The sequence below is a fragment of the Microcaecilia unicolor genome, chromosome 2 (genome assembly GCF_901765095.1).
Source record: "Microcaecilia unicolor chromosome 2, aMicUni1.1, whole genome shotgun sequence".
NCBI lineage: Eukaryota > Metazoa > Chordata > Amphibia > Gymnophiona > Siphonopidae > Microcaecilia > Microcaecilia unicolor.
Window position 1 is genome coordinate 116641214 of NC_044032.1, and position 16413 is coordinate 116657626.

Sequence of the window (16413 nt, forward strand, 5' to 3'; positions counted from 1 at the left end):
TCGGATTTCACCACTATCTAGCCACAGATGAACATTTAGTGTCAAAATTGAGTTGAAATGGAGATAGGGTCCCAGAGCTTCAGCAGAACGCTGCTGCTCAGCTCATAGCATCACGTGATCTCCCTAAGCCTATACTACAAATATATAAGATACAAAGGGATAAGTCCAAAATATCAAGAAGACTGAATGGACTTGACGCAGTCCTGCATTTCGACGTGGCAAGCGCCTGCCTTAGGAGTCAGAGATATTCTAGTCTAGTTGACAATGGAAAAATGTTAGCCAGTGAATTGCAGTACAGGGACATCAGCCAATAAATCATAAGTACATAAGTGTTGCCATACTGGGACAGACCGTAAGGTCCATCAAGCCCAGTATCCTGTTTCCAATAGCAGCTAATCCAGGTCACAAAAACCTGTCAAGATCCCAAACAGTACATATATTTTATGCTGCTTATCCCAGGAATAAGCAGTGGATTTCATCAAGTCCATTTTAATAATGGCTTTCTTTTAGGAAGCTATCTGAACCTTTTTTTTTTAAACCCTAAGCTAACTGCTTTTAACACATTCTCTGGCAACGAGTTCCAGGGTTTAATTACACGTTGAGTGAAGGAATATTTTCCCTGATTCATTTTAAATTTACTACGTTGTAGCTTCATTGCGTGCCCCTAGTTCTAGTATTTTTGGAAAGAGTAAACGAGTGATTCACGTATACCCGTTCCACGCCACTCAGTATTTTATATACCTCTATCATATCTCCCCTCGGCTGTGTTTTCTCCAAGCTGAAGAGCCCTAGCTGTTTCAGCCTTTCCTCATAGGGAAGTCATCCCATCCCCTTTATCATTTTCGTTCCCCTTCTCCGTACCTTTTTTAATTCCACTTTTTTTTTTGAGATGCGGCGACCAGAATTGCACTCAGTATTGAAGGTGCAGTTGCATCATGGAGTGATACAAAGGCATTATAATCCTAATTTTTATTTTCCATTCCTTTCCTAATAATACCTAACATCCTATTTGCTTTCTTTGCTGCCACAGCACACTGAGAAGAGGGTTTCAAAGCATCATTAATGATGACTCCTAGATCCTTTTCCTAGTCGGTGTCTCCTAATGTGGAGCCTTGCATCACATAGCTATAATTCGGGTTCCTCTTCCCCACAAGCATCACTTTGCACTTGCTCACATTAAACATCATCTGTCATTTGGATGCCCAGTCTCCCACTCTCGTAAGGTCGTCTTGCAATTTTTCACAATCCTGTTGTGATTTAACAACTTTGAATAACTTTGTGTCGTCGGCAAGTTTAATTACCTCACTAGTTATTCCCAAATCTAGATCATTTATAACTATGTTAAAAAGCAATGGTCCCGGAAAATAAGGTGTGATCGGGCTTTCCTTGGAGGATCCAAGATGGCCGCACTCTACTAGGACGCTGTGAGCCTCGATTTTCCTTTGGACAAATAATGCCAAAACGTAGAGGGAGATTAGCAGTCAGAGCCTCTCCGCTACCTCCCTCCTTACCTGGACCTATGGACCGATTTGTGAGACCACAGGGAGCTGGTCAAGAAGGCAGAACGCTTCCAGTAGGGAATGCCAGCGATCAGGAGTTTTCGGCTTCCCCTGGTCTTGAAACCACCTTGAGCCCCGCTAATCGCACGCCACCCCCCAACCGATAGGCGCGAGTTCCTTTCTCTCTGAGTCAACAGGGTCCCCTCTGGAAGGTATCATGGGCCCCGAAGAAAGTCGAGGAGAGGCTTCGTTTCTATCTGAGAAGGGAATGGAGGGCTGTGTACCCTCAGAACCGCCACGGAGTGAGGGGAGAGGAGCTGAGGGACAGAGTGAGATCCGGATGCAGTCTTCTGAAAGGTTTGAAATTCCTAAAGAGTTAGTAGTAAAACCAAAAGAAGTAACATTGGAAGCCTTATGGGACTTGGTTTCTAAACTGACACAAACAATCTTAAAATAGATAAATGATATTTCACCAAAAATAACGCTGTAGAACGAAGAGATTATAAATGATAAAATTGAAAAAATGGATCATACAATTATGAAGATTGAAACGATACAACCAGTGGTGTGCTGGTAAATTTTTAACAACAGGCTCTCTCCCCCATCCACCTCTGCGCCCCCCCCATACACCTCTGTCTCCCCCCCCCCCCCCAAACACAAATTGCAGAGCTGGCTATTCCCAGGGAGAGTTAGCTGGTAAAGTATTAACAACAGGCTCTCTCTGCGGGCATAGCCTGCCCTGCAATTTGGATGGGGGGGGGACCCAGGGGTGGACTTGGGGGGGACAGAACACATTTATCTCCCCCCCTACCCGTGTAGGCATGCTAGGCATTCCTTTACTGGCAGGGATACTGAGTCACACAACCTAATAAATGGACTGCCACTGCTCCCCACTGCTTGTTTCTGGCTTTGTGCAGCATGCTGGGACTTTTTGCGCATTCTCAGAGCATGTACAAGAAGTCCCGACTGCCTGGCATGCTGCTCTAAGCAGGAAACAAGCAGCGGAGAGTGGCAGAAGTCTATTTGGCTGGTGGGCCATTGCAAAAACAAAATACTGTACATATGTATGTTGTATGTAATTTTATTATACATTATCGGTACAAAAGATATGCACATGGTTTTGCTTTTTAAACCCAAGGTAAATCCTAAGGGTGGTTGAACAATAAACTGTGTTGTTTCTGACTTTACTTGTTTTGGAGTGCTTTGGGTCCTCCTACTGATCTGTACATGTGCTGTCTGGAATTTTGGAAGAAAGAAATAAGGAAATAAAAATTAAATTTTGGACATACTCTGTAGAAGTTGTTTTCTTTTGCAATGTGATGTGATGGATGCCTGTTCTGGTGCATGAATGTGATAATCTTTGAATAACTACCTATACTAAATGGCTATGGATTTCTGAACATATGGTATCATTAAAGGACAAACTTTTAAATGCTCAGTTGGGTATATATCGTATATATGCTAATCTCAAATGTTTCAGACATATCATCTATTTGTTCCCATGATATAACTGAATTCTGTTATTCTATCTCAGTGTATTTTGAAATGTAAGCCAACTTTGCTTGGAATGTGTGATAAATGTTGTTGTTGTTTTTTTTAAATCCTTTATCCTCCATCTTTTAAGACACTGCCTACCTGCTGGATAGTGATGGCACAAGGAAAGCAAGTTTGGTCCAGTGAAGACTAACCTGGCTGTTCCTTAGCTGGGCCCTAGTATTACCATATTGAAAATGCGACCATACCAAGCCTCTGTGGTTATGCTTCACTAATAAGTTAAAAGATTAACTGGATTTCTTGAAAGGATTATATAAATTTAGGAATAGGAATATAGGATGCATCATGACTAGGGACACACACACATACGCTTATTTATTCAATATCACAATTCTTCATGTACAGCCACAAAACAACCTTTTATGGTGGATAGAGTTCACAATGAGCTCCTTTTATTACCGACCAGACAGAAATAACTTATACTGTGCCAAAACTGAAAACTCTTATCACAAGAACAAAATATAAGAAAACCAATATGGTCTGCGTTAGGGGCTTATGTAGCCCATTTATGTATAAACAAAAGAAATCTGCATGAAACAAAATATTTATTTTGACTAATAAAACCACTTGCACCTGAAATATGTTCAAAACAGAATAATCCATGATTTGTGTATCTAAAAGGTAAACTTTTACAAAACAGATGAAGATCTGATTCCATGTGTGCCCCAATGAAAGGGGAGTTTAATTCTATGTCCATTTAATTTCAATATATTTCATCAACTTTATAACACCAGGCTTCCCATGATAGATTACAACAACAGTTAAGTTGAACCCATCAGGAAACAGGATATCCTCACTGAAATTTGGCCATCTGTATTGTATACAGTGTATTTATTTATTTTTATAGTGTAGAAAAATGAGCACAAAATACAGAGTTTAAAATTGCTGTTTCTATTTTTTAAGATGTGTTAGTGATAGTCAATTGTTATTTCATGAAATTTATATCTAGACTACATGAGAAGCTTTCACATAAATTAAAAAGCTACTACTACTACTTAACACTTCTAAAGCGCTAAGGCATGCGCAGCACAGCTGTCCAATAAGTTAAAAAAAACCCAAAAGGTTTTGACCTCTACTTTTTACGGCACTACATATCCAATTGAAACAGCTTTAAAGTTGTTACAGAAGATGGGCAATAAAGAACGACAACGTGGATGAAGCAGCTCATAGGTTTGCTTGCTTTGGTTTAGTGCAGTAGAGAGATGACAGCTGTGTGGGGCAGTGAAAACAGAGATTTACCAAATTGGCTTCCTTAGTTTAATCCTTGCTTACCGTGGAGTAGATGGGCAGAGCAGCAGGATCATCATCACAGTTTCAACCTCCATGGTCCCTCCCGATGAGTCTCCCAACTCCCAACAGTGTCCTTTGACTGCCGGCCGCGCCCTGCCTACGCGGAAACAGCAAGTAGGTGGGACGTGGCAGCAAAAGGACCCCAACGCTGGCATCCTGACCTGTTCTAACCACCGCCTGCAGCTGCAGGTACGGACGATGGACGACGATGATGACAGGCGGGAGCAGAGAGGTTGAGGGAGGGAGGGGGAGCGGATGCGAGAGCGAAAAGAGAAACCGAAGGCAGGGACAAAAAGTTAAAAATGCATGCAGCAGCAGGGGAGAGAGAATCAGAACACGGACGGTCGGACGGACGATGGTGCAGGTGTTGGGGGGGGGGGGGGGACCGGGGGACAGTGCTCCCCCACCACTTGACAGTAACTTGTCCTCTTCCCAACAAACGGGCCCAGCCCAGCCCAGCAACAAGTCTGCTAATTCTTACCAGAGAGACAGCAGACAGGTATGCTGCTTGCTGTGCGATGCAGCTCCACGATCAGCTGCTGAGGTGAACCAAAGGCAGCCCAGGAGCACACTTACAATCTCTTGCCTTCGCAGTGCAGCACAAGGAGGCAGGGCTGTCACACACCACACATGCACCAATATCAGGTGACAGCTGGTGTGTTTGGGCATGCATGCCTCCAGCCTCCCGCTGCAATTTGTGGGGGTGGGGGTGGGGGGTGGGGGAACTTCAAGTCCCTGCTGACAGCTGAACAACCGGCTCGCAAAATTCTTCAAAAATTAACAACTGGCTCTGCAGAGCCGATGCGAGCCGGCTCCAGCACACCACTGGTACAACCTACAATAATAAAAGATTTGACAAATCTCAGGTTGAAAATGAAAATGTTTGACAATTATACTAAAAATCATATCTTGAGATTTGTTAACTTTCCTAGAGTAAAAACTGTTGCTCCTCTTGAAATGTTAAAACGCTATATGCGGAAAGTTTTGGCTATACCTGAAAAGAATATACCACCATTTACCCAGGCATATTATATCCCAGGAAAGGAACTGAATCAGTTAAATGAAAATCCGATTGATGTTTCTCTTTTGCTTGAAACTTCTGACACTGAACTTGCAACGGCCACTACTTTGGTGGCGACTGTTGCATTATTGCCTGATAAAAATTGGATTTTTCATATGCTCTTTCAAAGCAAGGATAAACCTTTTTTGGGTCTTAAAATACTGTTATTTCCTGACGTCTTGAAAGAGACACGGCGATGGAAGAAACAATTCTTGCTCCTTAAACCTGAAATATTGCACTTGGGGGGTACCTTTTTTTAAGATACCTCTGCAAGTGCATAATAAGATATAAGGAAAAGAAATATGTATTTACAGAACCTGCACACGTATCGGCATAGGCGCCCGGTATGAGGCTTGGGGAGGCTAAGCCTCCCCAGCCGCAAGCCCCAAGCGTCTCTCTCTCTCTCTCAGTCTCTCATCCCCCCCCCCCCCCCCCCGATGCACCGTTTATCTCTCGCACTCCCTCCCTGCAGTTCCTATAATTTAATTAGATCGCCGCTACTCTCTCATCCCCCCCACCCCCCGATGCAGCGTCTCTATCCCTCTCACTCCCTCCAATGTGATTCAGATTGCTCATCGCTGCCGGTAGTGGCACGCCAACCAACATCGTATTACAGCTTGCTTCGGGGCTTTGGCCTGACGCATGACGTGCCCCGCCTCCTTTGACCAGCCTTCCTTATGATTCGTCCAGCCCTTGCGGAAGCAGGAAGTTTTGGTCAGAGGAGGTGGGCACATCATGCAGTGAGGCCGAAGCCCCGAAGCAAGCTGTAATACGATGTTGGCGTGCCGCTACCGGCAGCGATGAGCAATCTGAATCACATTGGCGTGAGTAGGAACTGAAATTTGACTTTTTTTGGTAACAATTTTCCCTATTTATTGGCTTGGACTGGAGGTGGGCTGGAGGGAGAGGAGTTGCCTTTACATAACACAAGATACAAGATAATTATCAGTATCAGACACTAAAATTTAATATTGAACAAAGAGGAGAGTAATTGAAAAAGGTCCCCAAGCTTAAACCAACCCCCTTAACGTTGCTTTCCATTATATGCCCCTTGAACCCCCTCCCCCCTTTAATTCCCACATGCACACACTTTATAGCCACACGGTCATGTCCATTTTCCATTTCTATCACAGTTCCTCTCACACTCACACTTTGAGCCTTTTGCCAAACGTTAGCTTTCTCACCAGGGGTAGTGCCTGCTCAGATCAATGGAATTAGCCTTCATAAAGCTGAATCACTTTGCTTTATACAGCATCTATTATGGCTTCATTTTAAATTTGCACCCAGCACTGTGGGGGTGGGTCCCTTTCTACCCAGAATTTTAGACTAACTCTTACAAAGAGGAGGGCAATATAAAAAAATAATTTGTGTTTCATCTCTGGAATATTTTTGGCCAGTCCAAGCAGTTGGCTGTAACTCCAGTCTATTTGAACCTGTACAATCAACCTCTCCCTAAATTGACCCCCCTCCACATACCTTCAATTCTTTCACAGAGCACCAGCAGTGCAGTGGTACACCAAGTCTGCCTGAGGTCTGCTCCGGAGAGCGCCCTCTAACTCACTTCAACTTCCTGTTGAGGCATGGGAGGGACATGTTGGAGGACACGCTCTTGAGCAGACCTCAGGTGGCCTTGGTGTATCGCTGCATTGCTGGTGCTCTATGGAAGACGGTCTGCATTTTCCATATGGGTGGTATATTAGGGTCTGCCCATTGTAATATTTATGGGTACAGTAAGGTTCTGAGTGTATTTTTGCACAAAGTTGTGCACAGTGTTTTGCAGTTGATTCTTTGACATATGATACATATCTAATATCTAAATTTAATAAAAGGTATTGTGATTATTTTATTTTTACTTTTTTTTTTTCTGTGTTGTCAGATAATTATGGATGTAAACCCCGCCCCCTTTAGCCTCCCCAAACAGTTGGGCCACCGACCGCCTATGCGTATCGGCACTTATAACCTCAGCAAAATGGAGAAGCTAAAAGAAATATCAACTCCACTTAGTAGAGTTTGTGTTATCCTAACTTCTTTTTCTTTCTTCTTTTCGATTTCCCTGATTTCCTAAATCTTGGATTCGAATTTATGGACTTGAGTGTCATTTTACTTTATTGAAAATGTTAACTTTATTTTAAACTAGTAAAAAAGGCCCGTTTCGGAAAGAAATGAAACGGGCACTAGCCAGGTTTTCCTCGTAGTGTGTATGTTAGAGTGAGTGTGTGTGTGAGAGTGACTGTGTGTGAGAGAGAGAGAGAGAGATTGAGTGCTTGTGTATCTGTGTTTGAGTGTGTGCGAGTGCATATGTTGGACACAGTGAGTGACAGAGACAGAGTTTTCCGAGAGCTACAGTGTGTTTGACAGAGCGTCTGGTTACTTACCCCCCCATTCGTACTTTTCCCTTTTGTTGGGCCCCCTCCGTTTCCTCCCTCTTTTCCCCTCTCTTGCCTTCCCCCTCCCCATCTCTACTGAGTGTGTGCCCCTCCCTCCCCACCTGCTTTTCCTTCTGTTAAGCAGTTCTGTCTTCCTTCCCTAATGTCCTCCTCCTCCATGCCAGCATTCTGACTTCCTTCCCTGATTTCCTCCTCCTCCATGCGAGCATACCCTCCCAGGCAGAGTTGACCCTGTTGCTATGAGATTAGGTTGTGTGTGTTGATGTTGGTTACCGAGGGTGGCTCCGGGATCTCGGTGCAAGTTGTGTTTGTGTGATGCTCTCTTTACTGCCCCGCCGTCGACATCATCGCTTACCGAGGGGGGCACGGGATCTCCGTCCAAGTTGTGTATGTGCGACGCTGTTTGTTCCGCCCTGCCGTCGACGTAATCGCGTGGTGACGTGAGGGTGGAGCTACACGCCCCTCTTCGTCGTTCCGCCCTCTCTCCTGCTTTCGGCTACTGATTGGTTCCTTGAATGTGCTCCGCCCTCAACATCATTACGTTTGACGCGAGGGCGGGGCCCACAGACTGTTTCTGCTGCTTCAGAGCTTCGAACAAACAAACTGGCTTCATTGACGTCAATGGAACGTTGAGAGTGCGTTTTATGTCCAGATGGGGCGTGGCCTAGGGCGCAGGTGGGCGTGGCTGAGTGCGGGAGTCCGAATAGCCTAGGTCAGGAGCCACAGTTGGAGTGAGGTGAGCTTCAGAACGTCTGAGGGGGATTCAGAATGTCTGAGGGGGATTTTATTTATATAGATATTCTGTTAAAGATGCTTTGCTAAACAAGATTTGTTTCTTGTAACATATTGAGTAAATGAATAAAAAAAAAAAAAGCAGTGGTCCCAATACAGACCACTGCGGAACCCCACTATCTACCCATCTCCATACTGACCATTTAACCCTACTCTCTACCCATCTCCATTGAGAATACTGACCATTTAACCCTACTCTGTTTTCTATCGTTTAACCAGTTTTTAATCCACAATAGAATGCTACCTCCTATCACATGACTTTCCTATTTCCTCTGGAGTCTTTCATGAGGTACTTTGTCAAATGCCTTTTGAAAATCCAGATACACAATATTGATTGGCTCACCTTTATCCACATGTTCGTTCACCCCTTCAACGAAATGTAGTAGATTGGTGATACAGACGTTCAAATATTTGTAAGGTATTAATCTGCAAATGAACCTTTTTCGGAGGCGGGAAGGTGGTAGAATTAGAGGACATGAGTTTAGGTTGAAAAGGGGGCAGACTCAGGACTAATGTCAGGAAGTATTTTTTCACCGAGAGGGTGTTGGATATGTGGAATGCCCTCCCATGGGAGGTGGTGATGAAAACGGTAATGGAATTCAAACATGCATGGGATAAACACAAAGGAATCCTGTTTAGAAGGAATGGTTCCCTGGAATCTTAGCGGAGATTGGGTGGTGATGCCGGTAATTGGGAAACAAAATGGAAGTTGGGCAGACTTCTATGGTCTATGCCCTGATCGTGACTAAATAGATAGGGATGGGCTGGAGTGTAAATTTTAAGGGGCTTAGACGTTAGCTTCAGAACTTAGTACAGGAACAGTGCTGGGCAGGACTTCTACTTCCTGAGCCCCTACGTCTTGCCCCATCCTTGGCCACCTTTAAATCTAGACTGAAAGCCCACCTCTTTAACATTGCTTTTGACTCGTAACCACTCGCCTCCACCTACCCTCCTCTCCTCCTTCCTGTACACATTAATTGATTTGATTTGCTTACTTTATTTTTTGTCTATTAGATTGTAAGCTCTTTGAGCAGGGACTGTCTTTCTTCTATGTTTGTGCAGCGCTGCGTACGCCTTGTAGCGCTATAGAAATGCTAAATAGTAGTAGTAGTAGTAATCTTTACGAAGCACCCTTAAGGGCAATGTTTGCAAAACATAAAGCCATCGCAGGCAGGGCCACCAAGAGACTAGACCGGGCCTGGGGCAAGGCCGCCCCCCCCCCCGCCGCTGCTGCCACCGTCGCTCTCCCCGCCGCTGCAGTCCGTGGTCTCACCTGCCTGCCTCCATGGCTCCGGGCCTCCTTCATTCAAAGCGGCAGTCGCAGATCACGTCTCTTCTGGCCATCCCTCCGTGTCCCGCCCTCATCTGATGTAACTTCCGGTTTCCGCGAGGGCAGAACACAGGGAGGGACGGCCAGAAGAGACCCGATCTGAGACTGCTGCTTTGAATGAAGGGGGCCCGGAACTGAGCAGGCAGGCAGGTGAGACCAGGCACTGCAGCGCCAGCGGCCTGACCGCGGCGCTGGGCTCCCCTTGGAGGCCCAGGGAATTTGCCCCCCCCTCCCCCCTCTCGGCGGTCCTGATCGCAGGAATAGGACTATTCTCAGTAGGCAGATCCTACCCGTTAAGGATATCGGTAACTCCTTCCAGTTATTTAACTGGTGTTTAGTTGTCCGCATATGTTCTTCTATGTTAAGTGGATACAAGCATTGGACATCCATAGATAGTCTTATGCCCAGATATTTAAATGAGTCCTTTGCCCACTGTAAAGGAAACGTCCGGCCCCATCCTCGTTGTACTTGCAGAGAGGAGGCTAATGCCTCTGATTTTATCAAATTCAATCTAAAACCTGCATAGTCTCCATATTCTTTAAATGTATCCAGTAAAGCTAACAAAGACTCCTGTGGGTTTGTGAGATGAACTCAAAGATCATCTGCAAAGGCTGCTATCTTAAAGCCTTGTGCGTCTATCTGGATACCACCTATGGCATCATTAGTTACAATATCCCTAATCAGGGGGTCTAAAGTCAATACAAACAATAGAGGTGACAAAGGACACCCATGTCTCGTTCCCCTCAGTATAGGGCAATACGGAGAGTCCAGGCCATTAACCAATACTTGCGCACTAGGGGCAAAATACAGTGCCTTCACACCCGACAGAAATCGTCCTGAGAACCCATACACCTTCAATGTATCGAACATAATGTCCCACTTGACCCTATCAAAAGCTTTTTCTGCGTCAAAACTGATTATTATTGACGTGGTTTTACATCTGTGCCCATATTCCAGTGAAGCCAATATTTTCCGAAGATTCTTGGCTACTGCCCTACCAGCCACAAACCCCACCTGTGCTTCATGAACCAGTTGTGGCAAAAATTGAGCCATACATGTAGCCATAATCCTGGCCAACAACTTAGCTTCAAAGTTCAGAAGGGATATGGGGCGATATGATTCCGGTTTTGAAAGATCCTTACCTGGCTTAGGTAACACAATTATGTGTGCTTGTGTCAGACTACTGGGAAGTGACTCTTTGTCTACAATGTTATTCAAAAATTTGGTAAGTGTTGGTATGATTGTCCCCCCAGAAGCTTATAAAACTCAGGCCGAAATCCATCAGGACCTGGGGTTTGAGTAATGAGCTACTTGCTATGGCTATTTCTACTTCTTCTTCTCGGATAGGAGAATTCAAGAGTTCTATCTTTTTGTTTAAGCGTAGGCAGAGAAACATTCTCCAGATACAACTGACTCGACAGCCCTTGACTGTTGGGAATATCATAGAGTTGTTTATAGTAATTATGAAAAATATCACATATTTCTTTATCTGATTCCACTGTCTTCCCCGTGTCATCTTTGACTGTGATTGTTTTCCTAGGCCCACCTTTTGGTCTAATCAGTCTGGCCAGTAAACGCCCCGCCTTTCTACCCTGTTTATATAACTGGTACTTATAATAGACTTGAGATTTCAGGGCCCTTCCATGTAGACATTCATTAAGTGCTGTCTGTAGGCCCAAGAGCTGTTGTCTATGTCCCTCATCTTGAGTTCGTCCATACTGCCTCCGGGCCCTACACAATTGTGTGCTCAGACACAATCTCTCTCTTTCTCTTGCTTTCCTCACAAAATGTGAATAGCTGATGATTTCCCCTCTCAACACCGCTTTCGCAGTTTCCCAGAATAATAGCGGTTCCTCCTGATGACTTTCATTACAATGCACAAACTGCTCCCAACACTTTAAGAGTTTCTCATGGAAAGCCAGATTAGTTTGTAGTTGTAGGGGATATACCCAATGATACCTACCCTCCGCTGCCGGTCCCACCTTCCACTCCATATACACCCAGGCATGGTCTGATATAGCGTAAGGGCCAATCTCCCCAAACTGTTGACGTGATAGTAATAATCTATTTGGGCCTGCGTGGAGTGTGCCCTCGAGAGATGAGTGTAATCTATCCATCGGGTGCAGCATTCGCCAGACATCCACCAAGTCAAACAGATGGCCAATACGATGTAACCCTTTATTAGCATTATAGTGTGCTATTCACCCCATCTCCAATTTGTCCATATAAGGGTCCCACACTGTATTAAAATCTCCCCCTATTACCAAGGCTTTATATGCTGGTAGGGCAGTAACTTCATAACCACCTCTTGGTAGAAAACCCTGTCATACTGGTTAGGTGCATATAAGTTACAAAAAAATAATTTCTGTTGATTAACCATCACTTCCACCAGCAGGCCTCTAACCACTCCATCCAGATAGGTTTCACAGACTCTGCCACCCCTTTTCTAATTAACAAAGCAACTCCCCCCTTTCTTCCCCAAAGCTGCAGCTGCCACACACTCTCCCACCCACTGTTGAGACCCGATCTTCCAGGGCGCTTGTGTGCGATTGAAAGGCCACGCATTCTCTATCCAATTCTTCCAATTGAGTATGCATCCTCTCCAACTTAGTGTCAATTGGAGTCAGGCGTCTTTCTAATAAGTCCTCTAGCACTGTAATCATTTCCAATGTTATTTCAGCAATCCAGGTGGAAGACACCGAGGGGCCCACCAGGCTCACGGAGCCACCATGTTGTCCTCCATTTGCCTTCCCCTGCTCTTCTCTTTACTCATATGTCTCGCTGTCATTCTGTCCTCCAATACCTCAACTCGGGTGCAACTATGTCCCACTGAGATTGTGATCAAAACTTAGTGCGATTGGGGGAGCCGATCCGCTGTACAGACTCGGAGGATTCAGGGGTCAGAGCTCTCACCAGCGGCTTCTCATGAACATGGCGTCATGTGATCCCCCAACACTAACATTATAATAGATCAGCTGAACTACTTCCACCTATGAGTTGACTAAATATATTTAATGGTAAACCCCCTACAATAGAGTGCCAAAATGGTAAACCCCCTACAATAAAAAGTGAGTCTATCTCCATATTTAACCTCTTTGATGAACTGTAACCCTGCTGATACACTATCCTCAAGGTTTCCTGAAAAACTGAATGAACAGTAAACACATTCCAATGTTTGTAAATCAAAGCTATCACCTTAAATATTGCTACCAATTAAGGAAACACTGCCACAATCTTTGAATAGATCTCTCATTACAATATTGTAAGGCTTCGCGTTGAGCATATTTTGCTCTAAGGTACGCTTTTTAATGACTGTCTTAGGATAAGTTCTCTAAAAAAAAAAAAAAAAAAAAAAAAACTCAAATTGTTCAATAGTTGAGCAAATGCAACACATGTGCAAAAACTGGCTTATAGGTAGGCTAATTCGTAATTGGTAAGGATGATAATTCTGAAAATGGAGGAAGGGGTTTCTCTCCCAACTTTTTCTTATACAGTGTGGTCTGAAGAACTCCATCTTTATGTACTTTCACATCTAAAAAATCCAATTGTTGTGTGCTACTTGTTATAGTAAATTGGAGATTGACAATCAATGAATTTAAGCAAAGTAAGAATTGCTTCAAACTGTCTTGATCACCTTCCCACAGGAAGAAAATATTATCAAGGATTCTTTTTAACAGCTTTACATACTGGAACCATTGCAATCCATACAGATATTTTTCTTCAAAGTCCCCTACCACCAATGGGGCAACTGTAGGTGCCTATGATGCCCCATGGCTATTCCTACTACTAGTAATCACTTCTATAGCGCCACAAGGCATACACAGCGCTGTACATTAAACACGAAAAGACAGTCCCTGCTCAATACTACTACTACTACAACTACTTGACATTTCTAAAGCGCTACTAGGGTTACTCAGCGCTGTACAATTTAACATAGAAGGACAGTCCCTGCTCAAAGGAGCTTACAATCTAAAGGACAAATGTACAGTCAGTCAAATAGGGGCAGTCTAGATTTCCTGAAAGGTATAAATGAGCTCACAATCTAAATAAGACAGGTTATTCCCTCAATTTTCTGGTAAAAATCTACTTGGAACCAAAAATAATTTCTCTCTGGTACCACAGTAGACAAATCCATCAAAAGAGGGGTTGAAACACACTGTTCTGCCATTTGCTTAGACAAAATTTGTTGCATCGTAGACAAAGCTTCCTTTTGTGAAATATGAGTATTTATAAATTTAGATTTTGCTCACACCTTTTTCAGTAATAGCTCAAGGTGAGTCACACTCAGGTACACTGAGTATTTCCCTGTCCCTGGAGGGCTCACAATTTAATTTTGTACCTGAGGCAATGGAGGGTTAAGTGACTTGCCCAAGATCACAAGGAGTAGCAGTGGGATATAAACATGCTATCATCCAATGGTACTAATATAGTATCTGTAGTTACCTTTTTTTTTTTTAAATAATTTTCACCACATATTAATCAAGAATACTCTTGATAAAGAAAAGATACAGAAAAGAAAAATAAGCATATTGTCATCATATTACTCAATTATACAGAAAATAAGTAATCTTTCCGATCTCTAGTCCACTAATAGGAGAGAGCACAAGGCACAATTTCATGAAATCAGTTTTACTTAAATAAGTAAAGGAAATAGAAGAGAAACTAGACCAGTCATACTATACTACAGAGTAGATGACGATATTGTTACTGGTTGCGCGGGTGGAGACACCACAGTCCTTGAATCTAAAAAGACGGTTAAATGTGTTGGATTAAAAAATACATATTTAACCAAATTAACTTTCAGTACACATTTACAAGGAAAATTCAACCAAAACAGACCACCCATTTGTAAAACCATAGGGCGAAGCTTGAGAAAGAGTTGACGCTACTTTTGGGTTATTCTAGCAACATCTGGGAACATTCTAATCTTATAGTTCAGAAATAGGGAAGAACTTTTTATGAAGAATTGCTTTAATACCCAATCTCGGTCAGGTTGTAGAACAAATGTTACTATTAAAGTTGCTGGTTTAATACCCAATTCATCCTTTCAATCACTTGTATGAGATTTAAAATATCAAAGGAAACATCAGCTCCATCCACAATGGGTTGATTTGTATCTTTCTTTTTATATGGTAACAAGTAATATATCTTGGAGACTGGCGGATATGCTTGTTCAGGAATCTTCAATATCTCCTGTAAATATTTTTTTAAGGTAATGAGAGGAGCTATTGATGGTATTTTGGGAAAGTTTATCAAATGTAGAGTGTTAGTTCTCTATTTGTTTTCCAAATTTTCAATTTTGTATTGCAACAGTTTATTTTCTTTTATAAGACTCATATGAGCTTGTTGAAGATTCTCTATTTTACCCATATTAGATTCAATATTTTTTTCCACAGTTATAACTTTTGTTTCCAACTCAGTTATTTTTTCTAAAGGAGCCTTAGAACATTGGAGCTCTGAAATAAGTTTTTGTGAGAAAGAAGTTTCCAGTCCCAAAAGCGCTTCCCATATAGTTTCAAGAGTGATCTTTTCAGGTTTTTCAGGCAAATAGGACTTACTGAGAGCTGCAATTTCGGTCTCCTTCCCTTCCAAGGGCTGTCCTGCTGCTTTGGAGTCCAACAAAACGCTGTCTCCTACCGGTACCTCCGCCTCCTGGCTGGAAGAAGCTGGCGCTTCTACACCGCGACCTGCCCTTACAGAAGGAGGCCCTCCTTGAGTGTCATCACACGGGGTCCAACACACGTCGCGGGTCCAACACCGGCATAGGTGGTGGACTTTGAAGATCGGGGCTTAACGAGGTGTCAATCTCAGGCTGGAGTAGCAGGTCACCTCCCACCGCTGCCTCCAGCAGCGAGGAATCCTGCTCCTGAGAGCGTCCAGCGGCAGCAAAGTGGTCCATCGGTCCAACCCTCGGTACAGCAGGTGTTGTGGGGGCAACACGCTGCTTACCCCTCCTTTTGGACATTGAAATAAGAAAACGCTTTCAGAAACAATGGAGGTAGGAGAGAGACGCTTCCTGCTTCTCTTCAAGACGCCATCTTGTTTCCTACCATCTGTAGTTACCTTAATGTCCTCTAAACCAGAAGGAAATGAGTGGTGTCTTGCAAATAGGACTTTACCAATTTAACTTTATTTTGTTTGAAAATGATCAATAAATGTTCCCAATGGTTCTAAAATAGAGTTCCTCATGGTGGTTGCTGTATACTTTTGTGCACTTTCAGGACAAAATAAATTATAGGGAGTTTTAGGAACTTGTCTCACACAAAAAAGCCATTTCCTTAGATGCTAATATATTTCTCAAAAGGTATCACCTACTCGGTCTTTAATGATATCTTGTAATCCTTTAGTCAGATCCTCATCCAATTGTTTATATGCTCGTTGATCAGCCAATTGTCTTATTCCTTCAGCAAAATAAGTTTGTGTGGGTTGGACAATGGTAGCTCCTCCCTTATCAGCTCTCTACACCATTAAGTTCATGTTTTCTTTCAGCAATTTCAATAC